This window comes from Arachis ipaensis, chromosome B8 (assembly GCF_059453495.1).
Source record: "Arachis ipaensis isolate K30076 ecotype BB chromosome B8, ASM5945349v1, whole genome shotgun sequence".
NCBI classification, from domain to species: Eukaryota; Viridiplantae; Streptophyta; class Magnoliopsida; order Fabales; family Fabaceae; genus Arachis; species Arachis ipaensis.
In genome coordinates this window covers 111727331-111739831 of record NC_142443.1, presented here as the reverse complement: position 1 = coordinate 111739831, position 12501 = coordinate 111727331, and positions in this window count along the sequence as shown.

Below are 12501 nucleotides of genomic sequence, written 5' to 3'. Positions count from 1 at the left end.
AAACTCAACAAAACATAAAAAAATACTAGGAAAATAGTGCCAAAAAGCGTATAAAATATCCGCTCATTTGAACACCAAACTTAAACTGTTGCTTGTCTCCAAGCAACCAAAAATAAAGTAGGATTGAAAAGAAGAGAAAGATATAATAAGTCTCAAAGTTTCTAATGAAGCTCAGTTCTAATTGATGAGTGGGGCTAGTAGTTATTCACTTTTGAACCGTTTTGGCATCTTACTTTCCTTTGTAGCTCAGAAGTATTGACATCCTTAGGAACTCAGAATCCAAATGATATTATTGATTTTCCTAGTTTAGTTCTTCTTGATTCTTGAAAACAGCTTCTTTTTTAGCCTGGTTGTGACCGTAAGCATTTTTTTTCCTGTATTACCACCGGATACATAAACGCCACAGACACTTAACTGGGGGAACCCTTAGATTCGACTTTAGATTTGCTTAAAGTCCCAAACATTGGTGTCCAGAGTTCTTAGGCACACTCTTTTGCTTTTTGGGATCATGACTTTAACTACTTAGTCTCAAGATTTTCACTTGACACCTTCACACCACAAGCATTTAATTAGGGGAAGCAAGGCCACCACATCAAAATAATTCGACTACTCTTATTATATAACTTAAGCTTATGTATCTCACTATTCTTTTTCAAATTAAATTTTTCTTTTAAGCATGGTGAGATATACATTGGATATTTTATAGCTTAAGACAAAACAAGTAAAGAACAAACTACTAAAGATGATCATGCAACAAGAAACAAACAATGGAAAACAGAAATTAACATAAGCAAGGGAATGGAACGTGACCACCTCAGTGACAGCGGCTACTGCTTCCTCTAGTGAATCCAATGGAGCGTTCAAGCTCCTCTATATCTCATCCTTGCCTTTCTTGCTCCTCCCTCATAGTTCTTTGATCTTCTCTTATCTCATAGAGGATGGTAGATTGCTCTTGGTGTTCTAACCTCAGCTAATCCACGTTTGAACTCAGCTCTCCTAGAAAAGTGTTCAGTTTCTCCCAATAGTCTTGGGAAGAAAAATACATCCCTTGAGGAATCTCAAAAATTTCTGGTGGAGGTGGTTGCACATGCTCTTGCTGTGGTCCATGTGTAGGCTCTCTAGTATGCTCTATCCTTCTCTTCGTGATGGGCTTGTCTTCCTCAATGGGGATGTCTCCTTTTATGACAATTCCAGCTGAATTGCATAAGTGACATATGAGGTGAGGGAATGCTAACCTCGCTTGGGTGGAGGGCTTGTCCGCCACCTTGTACAATTCTTGAGATATCACCTCATGTACTTCCACCTCATTTCCAAGCATGATGCAATGGTTCATTATTGCCCGGTCTATGGTAACCTCAGAGCAGTTACTTGTTGGGATTATAGAGTGTTGGATGAACTCCAACCATCCTCTTGCCACGGGCTTGAGGTCAAGCCTTCCTAGTTGGTAAGGCTTACCTTGCGCATCCCTCCTCCATTGTGCTCCTTCCACACAAATTTCTGCAAGGACTTGATCCAACCTTTGGTCGGTGTTGACCCTTCTTGTGTAAGAATGTGGGTCTCCTACCATTTGTGGTAGTTTGAGAACCAATCTTACACTTTCTGGACTAAAATCCAAGAGTATTTCTCAGACCATGGTGCGCCAATTTTTGAGGCTTGGGTTCACACTAGTATCGTGCTTTTTGGTGACCCACGCATTGGTGTAGAACTCTTGCACCATTAAGATTCTAACTTTCGAGATAGGATTAATTAGAACTTCCCAATCTCTTCTCCAAATCTCTTGTTGGATTTTCAGATACTCATCCATTTTTAGCCTAAAGGGGACCTCGGGGATCACCCTTTTGTGTTTCACCACATCATAGAAGTGGTCTTGATGGGCTTTGGTAAAGAATCTCTCCATTTACCAAGGTTCGGAAGTGGAACCGAGATCTTTTCCTTTCCTCTTTCTAGAGGATTCTCCGACTTTGGGTCCCATACATAAGAATCGTAGAAGTCAAAAAGCAAAGATTTTGCAACACCAAACTTAAGAGTTTTGCTCATCCTCGAGCAAAGAAAAATGAAAGGGAAGAAAAGAGGAGAAGTAGGAAGAAAGTGATGGAGATAGGCCCCCCTACTTGGCGTTCAACGCCAGGAATGGGCGTTTGAACGCCCAATGGGGGTATTGGCTACTCCATGTGGGGCGTTGAACGCCCAACCTTGCTCCCTGGCTGGCGTTCAACGCCTAGACTTGCTCCATGTATGGCGTTGAATGCCCAAAGGAGTCCTCCTCTGGCGTTCAACGCCAGTGCTATCTCCCTTTAGGGCATTGAACGCCCAGAATGGTCCCATTCTGGCGTTCAACGCTAGCTCCTTGCTCATTTATGGGCGTTGAACGCCCATTTTCCTCCTTGTCTGGCATTCAACGCCAGCAAGGGGATCTCCCCAGGGTGTTTTGTTTCCACCTCTGAATGTCTCTGTTTCTGTTATAGGCCCTGTGCATGATCATAAACATCTAAAGCAATGGGAAACTGTGAATTTAAGCTTAACTAAAAATAAAACGAAGAAAAACTAAAAGTAATTTAATTATGGTTGGGTTGCCTCCCAACAAGTGCTTCTTTAATGTCACTAGCTTGACGGGAAGCTCCTTTACGGAGATAGATAGGGGCTCAGAACTTCACCCCTTACAGTGAATCTCTTTCCTTTACTTTCATGGATGAGCTCCACATGCTCTAAAGACAGGATTCTGTTCACAGTGTGTGGAACGGCTGGACTGTCAGTGAAGACAACTCTCATGCTAGGTGAGAGGCCATTAGTGGGGATCTTCCTGTCCCTCCAGCCTTTAGGTACCTTCTTCTTAGTACTCTCATTCCCAATGCTTGACGATGGTTGCCCAAAACCAAACTTAGAATTGGTGTCTGGGGGCACTATATAGCTCTGCACTGAGAGAGAAGGTTCGAACACTATGTGCTGCACCATGGTACCTTTCTTGTCAGAGGGAGAGTGAGGTTTGTGCATCTTGAACAAAATACAGTCGTCATGCAACTGTAGGACTAGCTCTCCCTTTTCCACATCAACTAAGGCCTTAGCAGTGGCTAGGAAAGGTCTTCCAGGAAATGATGGATTCATCTTTGTCCTCTCTAGTGTCTAGGATTATAAAATCTGCAGGGATGTACAGGTCTTCAACCTTTACGAGGACATCTTCCACCATGCTATATGCTCTTTTTAGAGACCTGTCTGCCATTTCCAATGAGATCTTGGCAGCTTGCACCTCAAAGATTCCTAGCCTTTTCATTACAGAGAGAGGCATGAGGTTTATGCTCGATCCAAGGTCACATAATGCTTTCTCGAAGGTGATTGCCCCTATAAGTACAGGGAATCAGGAAGATTCTGGGATCTGGTAGCTTTTGTGGTACCTTCTTCTGAACCAGAGCATTGAGCTCCTTGGTTAGCATTGGAGGTTCCCTCTCCAATACCTCTGCCCCAAAGAATTTGGCATTTAGTTTAATGAGGATTGCCAGGTACCGAGCAATTTGCTCTTCCCTAGTCTCTTCTTCCTCATCAGAAGAGGAGTACTCTTCAGACTCCACAAAATGCAATAGGGCATTCAGGGGAACTTCTATGGTCTCTTCATGAGCTCTGATTTCCTTCAGTTCCTCAACAGGATGGTCTTCAGTGGGCGTTGGATGCCCATCTTCTCCTGCTTTAGCATTCAACGCCAGTGACTGCTGATTGGGTGTTGAACGCCTAGCTATTTCAAATAAAAATAGGGATATTATAGTAATTAGAAATAAATTCTAATCCATTAATAATAATGTATAAAAATATTATTTGCTCATCAATTTCATAAATTATTTTCAATAAAATGTCCCCACCAAATAATTAGAAATAATATACTTATTTTTTTCATTTTCCAAAATAGTAATATCAATATTCTAAAATATTAATTATTTAGTCCAAAATCATATAAAAATCCTTTTTATTTCACAACTACCAACTATGTGATTCAAATATAGAAAATAATCCAATAATTGTAAAATTGGATAATAACCATAACTTATCTCAAATTTAATAAATCAAAACTTGCCTTAATTATCTTTAATAAAATAATTTCTGAAATTAAGGCTATAAATAACTATATGATTTGAGACTTGATCATAATAAGACTTTTTAAAGATTCTGGGTTTTACAGAAGGGGTAGAGGTCTTAGAGTGCTTTCTCTTTTTTGAAGTGGTGGCTATAGCTTTTCCTTTGTCTGACATCCTGAAAAATAGAGATGATATAATATAAGCAGCTAGCCAAGCAGATATAAAGCACTCAAAGCAACGCATATTCATGAAGTGAATAAAGAAAAGAGAATTCTTGGGATGCAAGCAACAAAATTTCAAAATTCAAACCAAGTCACAAACCAAGAAATCAAACCACAATTGTACAATACTTGTTCATTGAGCCTAAGAAACGCCATATCTAAAAAGAATAATCAAAAGAGTTAAGTTGAAAACCAAAAGAGGTTAGTTGGTTAAACAAGTTAGAGTTAGAAATCAGTTGAAAATCAGTGATATGGTGGTTACTGGCTCAATTCAAAAGGCATGTACAAAATAAGAATGTAAGCATACTCACAATCATGAAATGCATCAAGTTATTGATGATGAAATATAACATTGCCAGAAAGCAACCAATATGAAAACAAGTCATCAATTAATGTAGAGATCACCAGAGTTGTATGAATTGGTGTTGGTAAAATCAGAACTTTAGTGAACAATGCACATACATGAAATTCAAACACCAAATTTCAATGAGGCATGAAGGTCACAAGGTTGAGATAAGAGTTGAAAATTTGATGCGCCATGTGACTAAAGGTAATTGGGCATAGAGAAAATGAATCATATTAGCCACATAGGTGGAAGAAATCATCAATCTTGTGAAAGCAAGCAAATGGGGCTCAATTCCAAATGAAAACCGAGTTTGTGGTCAATCTGAAAATTTACTCAAACTATGCAATGTATATGAGTAAATCAACATTGTAAGCAGCAAGGAATATGATAAACATGACCAAAACTTGTTCTTGAGGAGTTTCCAAAACCATTTAGCAAACAAGATCCTATCGACGCAGAATTTTGTCAAATAGAAGCTCGTTGCCTCAATCAAATAATGTTAATTCAAGAATTATGGTTAGGAAAAATCCGGCAGCATTTTAGTAGTACATTGGCTATTTTTCAAATTTAAATAGTCAAATCAGATTCCATATGAATTCATTAAAAATCAAAAGCACAAAAGCCATGTATGAGTTCATATGAATTGAACAAATAGCCAATCTTTCAACAACAATTCATTAGAAAGCAATTTAAACTAAACCAGCATGCTACAAAAGCATTATTTCCTTAAACAATGCACAGAGAAACTGGCTTTCAGCACAACACCAGAATAGCATCATGAACAAAATAAAATAGGAATTCAGCAATAACAGGGTCTTGAAACAAGAATAAAATGGAAAATTGAAGTGGAGCAGTTGACAATTCAATTTGAATTCGAGAAAAACAGAATCACTCCATCAACAATGAACCATTCAATAAGCAAGCAATCTGAATTCCAATATTTCAAACACAAAGCATCATTAAACCAATATGCAGCAGCATTAGGCAAGCCAAACATACAGCACGAGCAAAGCAAGAAAATCAATAGATGGCAACACTTTCAATCATCATCATTATTCAAACAAGCCTAAATCCACTACTCAGCCCAGGTTCTCTAACCACCTAATTAAACTAAACTAACTAACTAACTAAGCTAATTACAGAATTAATATAAAACAGTAAAGGAAGCAGAACAGGGGAAGGCAGAAACCTGGAATGCAGATAATGAACAGCACAGACAGTCGACAAAGAAAGGGAGATAGAGACGAAATGTGACCAGATGAGGGTTGGTGGTCACGGCGGGGGTGATAAACCCCGATTTCGTGGTTTATCTTGTGCTTATTTTAGGAGATTTTACCACCTTTTCCCACATTTATTCAATGAAATAGCATGGTTTTGTAATTCTCCCTTGAATTGTGCTTAAGTGTAAAAACATGCTTTTTAGGCCCTTAAATTGGTGATTTTAATTCACTTTAATTCCATTCGATGCCTTGATGTGTTTGTTGAGTGATTTCAGGATCATAAGGCAAGTATTGGATGGAAGAAATGAGGAGAAAAGCATGCAAAGTGGAGAATGCATGAAGAAACAAAGATTGGGAATGCACCAATGGACGCGCACGCGTACAAGGCGCGCACGCGCAGAAGTGGTTTCACATAGGCACGCGCACGCGTACATGACGCGTCCGCGCGGATGAAGAAGTTGCCAATCGACGCGCATGCATAAATGGCGCGTACGCGCCGATACTCTCATGTGGCCCACTTAAAGGCAAAACGCTGGGGGAGATTTCTGAGCTGCCTAGGCCCAAATCCAACTTGTTTCTGAGTGTATTTCATGCAGAATTGAAGTCCAAGCAAAAGGGAGGAGCAATTAGTTTAGCCAACATGAACCTTTAGTTATTTTTCTAGAGAGAGAAGCTCCCTCTTCTCTCTAGAACTAGGAATTAGGATTAGGTTTAGTTCTTAGATCTAGGTTTAATTCATGCTTTGATTTACTTTTCTTTTGTAATGTCTTCTTCTTCTACATCTCCTCTCTCTAGTTTAGCATTTAATTCTTGTAATTTTCTACTTTTATATTGATGCACCTTTGTTCTTCCATTTTCCTTTAATGCAATTTATGATTCATGTTCCTTTAGTGTTCATTTGATTTGTTGTTGCTTAATTCCTTGCAATTGAGTAGTGTAGATTTACTTTTCTTGCAATTTTACTATGTTTTCCTTTTATGCCTTCCAAGTGTTTGATAAAATACTTGGTTGGATTTTAGAGTAGAATTTTATGCTCTTGGCTTGGGAAGGTAACTTAGGAACTCTTGAGTTACTAATGTCCAAGTGATTGACGATTGGGAGCCATTAACTCTAGATCTCACTAATTGAATTGGTGGAGAACTAGGACTTATGGACTTGGATTGATATAGCTCACTTGACTTTCCTTTACTATTAGTTAGGGGTTAACTTAGTGGGATTGATTCTTGCCAATTCTCATGTTGTGGTTAGTGATAAGGATAGAGATCCTTGACCACCAACCTTTGCCAAGACCCTTTTAGTTGTTCTTTGAATTTCCTTGTCATTTACTTTTTATGTTTCTCATCCAAAAACCCCAAAACATGCTCCATAACCAATAACAAGACACTTTATTGCAATTCCTAGGGAGAACGACCCGAGGTTCTAATACTTCGGTTTATAAATTTAGGGGTTTGTTTTAGTGACAAACAAATTTTTGTATGAAAGGATTAGTGATTGGTTTAGAAACTGTACTTTACAACGAGAATTCATTTGTGAAATTCTAAACCGTCAAAGATTCGTTCATCAAAATGGCGCCGTTGCCGGGGAGTTGCAATGGTGTTGTGTTATTGGTTATTGTATATATGTGAATATTGTGAATATGTTTGCCTTTTGCTTCTTTGTTAGTTCTTGCTAGTTTTAGGCTTTGGTTTCCTTTGTTTCTTATTTGATTTTATTTTCATTTTCTCTTGCTATCATGAATTCTCACTTTGGCTATGAGTTTGGTTCTCACTATGTTGTAGAAAATGAGGACTATAATAAGAATGTGTATCAAGGATGGGATAACCAAAGGTGGGAAGAGCCATATGCATATGATCAATCTTCATGGCAACAACCTCCACCAATGCACTATGAAGAAGAGCCATTCTATGATGCATATCAATCCAATGGCTATGGTGAATCCCCTTGTGACTTTCAAGAACCACCACCATATGCCTATGAGCCATATCCCCAACATAACCCTCAGTCATACTCACAAGCCCCTTCTTACCAACCATCTTCATATGACCCTAATCCATATCCATCCTGCCAACAATCCTATGAGCCATATGAACCACACATAGAGCCAACACTACTCCAACATCAACATTTTCAAGAGCCATCCCCTCCATATTATTACCAAGATGAACTATCTCCAATATATGAAAACTTTCAACCACAAGATAAACTCTACCTTCCACCACAACCTCCTATGGAAGAATACTCATGTCCTTCAATCCAAGAGCCATATGATCCTACTCGTGATATCCAAGCAGAACAAGAGTCAAGGGATTGTCTCAATGAAGCATTGGATCAATTTCAAGCAACCATGGAGTGTGTTGTGCAACAAGTGGAAAGAATGGGAAATATTGAACCACGACAACTCTACCAAAAATAATCACCTTCCTACTATGAATCCTTCCCCCAAATTGATGAACCCTTCGATCCACCCCAACCTCCAATGGATGACATCCTTGATGTTCTTGTTCAAGGACAAGAGGAGATGAAAAGGGATGTGCAACAATTCACGGCCACCTTGGACGAGGTGGTAAACCGGTTAGCATCCCAATGCTTGAATACTCAAAGAACTCCCATGGTTATATGTGGAGAAACAAATGAAGAGCATAACATGAAGGAGAGATTGGTGGAGAATGAGGGAAGTTGCTTCATATTGGAACAATTGGAGGAAGCTACAATTTTTGAAGAAGAGGAAGAAGTGGTTGAAGACTTAGGAGATGCGGAACCACCTTGGGAGTCTAGGATTGAAGAAAACCCCTCCAATATGATTGAATTTGATGCTAAGGAGGAATGTGCACAACCTCCAAGGCATATCCCTTATGAAGAATTGGATGGGATAGAACAAGAATTGAGTCCCCTTGGTGATGAAGATCAAGCATCAAGTCTTAGTGGTGAAGAATCCTTTGAGCATGAAGAACCTTCTCCCGATGAGATGGAAAGCAATGTGGAGGTAAATGTCTCTCACCCTCCCATTTATAATTTGAGTAAGGGAAAAGAGTTAGATAAAATTGTCGAACAAAGGATTGAGATTAAGAGATCTTGTGAGGAGGTGGAGATCCTTAGAAAAAGGAGGATGGGAATTGAATATGCTTTAGCAAGACCCTTGGAATCATCTTTACCTAGGTTGCCATCTACTCCTTCATTTGAGTGGGTGAAATTCATTTCTATTAGCTTTATTATCCCACTTGAATATGGTTTGCTTGAAATGGATGACCAACTTAGGGAGCTTTGTGGGATGAAGCGTAAAAGAAAAATATTTAGTGGTTGGCGTTGTAAGTCTAGGCTCATTATGGTTGAAGCTTCAAGGAGCATGGATTGGTGTAGTGCTCAAGTAGATGGGTCTAGGAAGATCGTTTGGTGCCTTGATGAGAAGACTTTTGACGGTTTAGAATTCACAATAAATTCTCGTTGTAATATAGTTTCTAAACCAACATCAATCCTTTCATACAAAAATTTGTTTGTCACAAGTAACAAACCTCTAAAATCTATAAACCGAAGTATTAAACCTCGGGTCGTTCTCCCTAGGAATTGCAATAAAATGTCCTTGTTATTGGTTATGAAATAGCTTTGGGGGTTTTTGAGTTAAGGAACAAGAAATTTAAATTGCAAAAGAAATAAACTAACAACTATGAAAAGCTCTTGGCAAGGTTATGAGAATTGGAAGTCCTATCCTCATTATCCTCCTCAATTGTGATGAGAATTGTCCATTGCTACCACTTAGTTAACCTCTAACCATGGAGGAAAGTCAAGTGGATGAATCAACTTGATTCCACAAGTCCTAGCCAACTCCCAAGGGAAAGACTAGCTTTAGTGGTATCCAAATCAATTAGCAACTTCTAATTGTCAATCAACAAAGGAGTTAGATAATTTAAGAGTCACTAATTACTCTACCAAAGCCAAGAGACACAAAATCTACACTAAAATCCAACCAAGCATTTCATCAAATACTTGGAAGGCATAAAAGGAAAGCATAGTAAAATTACAAGGAAAGTAAATCTACACTACTCAATTGTAAGGAATTAAACAACAACAACAATTCAATTGAACAATAAAGGAATATGAATCATAAATTGCATTAAAGAGAAATAGAAGAAACAAAAGTGCATGAACATAAAAGTAGAGAATTACAAAAATTAAATGTTAGATTAGAGAGAGGAGATGTAGAAGAAGAAGAAATTGCAAAGAAAAAGTAAATCAAAGCATGAAATTAAACTAGATCTAAGAGTTTCTAATCTAGATCTAACCTACTCCTAATCTCACTTCTCTCTCTAAAACTAACTTTCCCTCCAAAAATTAAACTAAACTCAACTAATGTGTGAAAGTATCTAAAGTATCTTGATTCTCCTTCAATCCTTGGCTTAAATAGCATCAGAAATGAGTTGGATTGGGCCCACAAGGCTTCTAAAATCGCTGGCCACGTGTTGCATTAAGTGAAGCATGTGCCACCATCGGTGCGTCCGCGCACTGTGTGCGCGCTCGTCCCTATGCTCGAATGCAACTATGGCAAATCTTATATCATTTCGAAGCCCCGAATGTTAGCTTTCCAATGCAACTAAAACCACATCATTTGGACCTCTGTAGCTCAAGTTATGGTCGTTTAAGTGCGAAGAGGTCGGCTTGACAGCTTTTGCGATTTCTTCATTTCTTCATGAGTTCTCCATTTTTACATGCTTTTCCTTCATTCCCTTGATCCAATCTTTGCATCCTAAATCTAAAATCACTTAACAAACATATCAAGGCATCTAATGGAATCAAAGGTAAATCAAGATTAAACAATTAAGGACCTAAAAAGTATGTTTTCACTCTTAAGCACAATTAAAGGAGAATTTACAAAATCATGCTATTTCATTGGATAAATGGGAGAAAGGTTGACAAAACCCTCTAAATTCAACACAGGATAAACCCTAAATATGGGGTTTATCAACCTCCCCATACTTAAACCAAGCATGTCCTCATTCTTAAACCAAGAGGAAGCAAAGGATATCAACATTTATTCAATGAGATCTAACTAAATGCACCTATCTATATGCATGCAACTAAATGCAAAATGATTCTACCTACTTGGTTAAAAATAAATCAATCTCCAAGATATACATGCACAAGTAGGGCTAAGGTCCTATGATGACTCATGAATCCTACCAATTCAAGTATAAAAATGAAGTTCAAGTAGACTTGCAAGAAGAATGCTCATGAAAGCCGGGAATCAAGAAATTGAGCATCGAACCCTCACCGGAAGTGTTTGCACTCTAGTCGCTCAAGTGTGTAGGGTCGATTCTCTCAATTCTCCCCTATTCATGCTTTCCAATATTTGTTTTTCTTCTAACAATCAACATATATTCAATGCATGCATACAAGTATCATGAAGTCTTTTCATAGGTTGTAATGGGGCTAGGGTCAAGGTAGGATGCATATATGGTTAAGTGAGCTTGAAATTTGAATCTTTGATAAGCTTAAACTTCCCACCTAACCTATGACATCCTATACAATTTCAAGGCTATCCTAACTACCCATTTTTCTCACTTTTTCACATACTCATGCATTTTCTTTTTTTCTCATTTCACAACACTTATGCATTGACCCTTATTGAGCTTTGCTTTGGGGCATTTTGTCCCCTTTTTTATTGTTTTTCTTCTTTTTCTTTCTTTTTTTATTTTTTTCTTTTCTTTTCTTTTTCACATTTATTATATTTTTTTTTCATTTTCTTTTATATATTTTTTTTCTCATTTTTTTTTTCAAACTATGTACAAGATATCAATGCATAAGCTCTATATATTTTATTAATACATGAGCATGTACCCAATTCCCAATAATTTCAATAAAAATACAAAACTACCCTTTTATTCTCCCAATATCCCAAGATTCCCACACTTGAATGATACACACACACTAGCCTAAGCCAATCAAAGATCCAAATTAAGGACTTTTATTGTTTTTCGCTTTAAGGCTTGTAATGTGCTAAAATTATGAACAAGTGGGTTAAGCGTAGGCTCAAAGTTGCTAACAATGGATGATAAAAGGTAAGGCTTTTTGGGTAAGTGAGCTAAATGAAATGATGGCCTCAATTATATAAATGCATGAATACACAAAATAATGGACATAAAGAATCAAACAAATCAAAGATTACAATCATAGAAAGAGAATAATGCACACAAGAAGGAAAATAAGTGGTTATAAGATGTAACCACACCATTAGGCTCAAATCTCACTTGCTTGTATTCTTAGCTCAAATACCATGTTCCAAAATAAATTCTTTCAAGCAAGTTCAACCAAAAATTTTTTAAATTGGCAGGGTGCCCTAAAAATAATTTCTTGGAAAAGAAATTATCACCCTAACCAAGTAGCCTAATAAGAAAGAAGTAGAAAAATATATACAAATTCTAACTAGCATGCAACCTATCATGTAATGCAACAACTATCTAACAAAGAAAAATAAAAAAAATTGGTGTTGAAAAGGAAATTGTTACCCATGGAGATCGGTCGGACGACCTTCCCACACTTGAAGATTGCACCGTCCTCGGTGCATGTAAAGAAGAGCAATGTGGATGGGTTGTTACAATTGATGAGCTCTTTTAAAAGGTTGTGCGGATGACTTGTTTGTTGCCCCATTTTAAAGCTTTTCC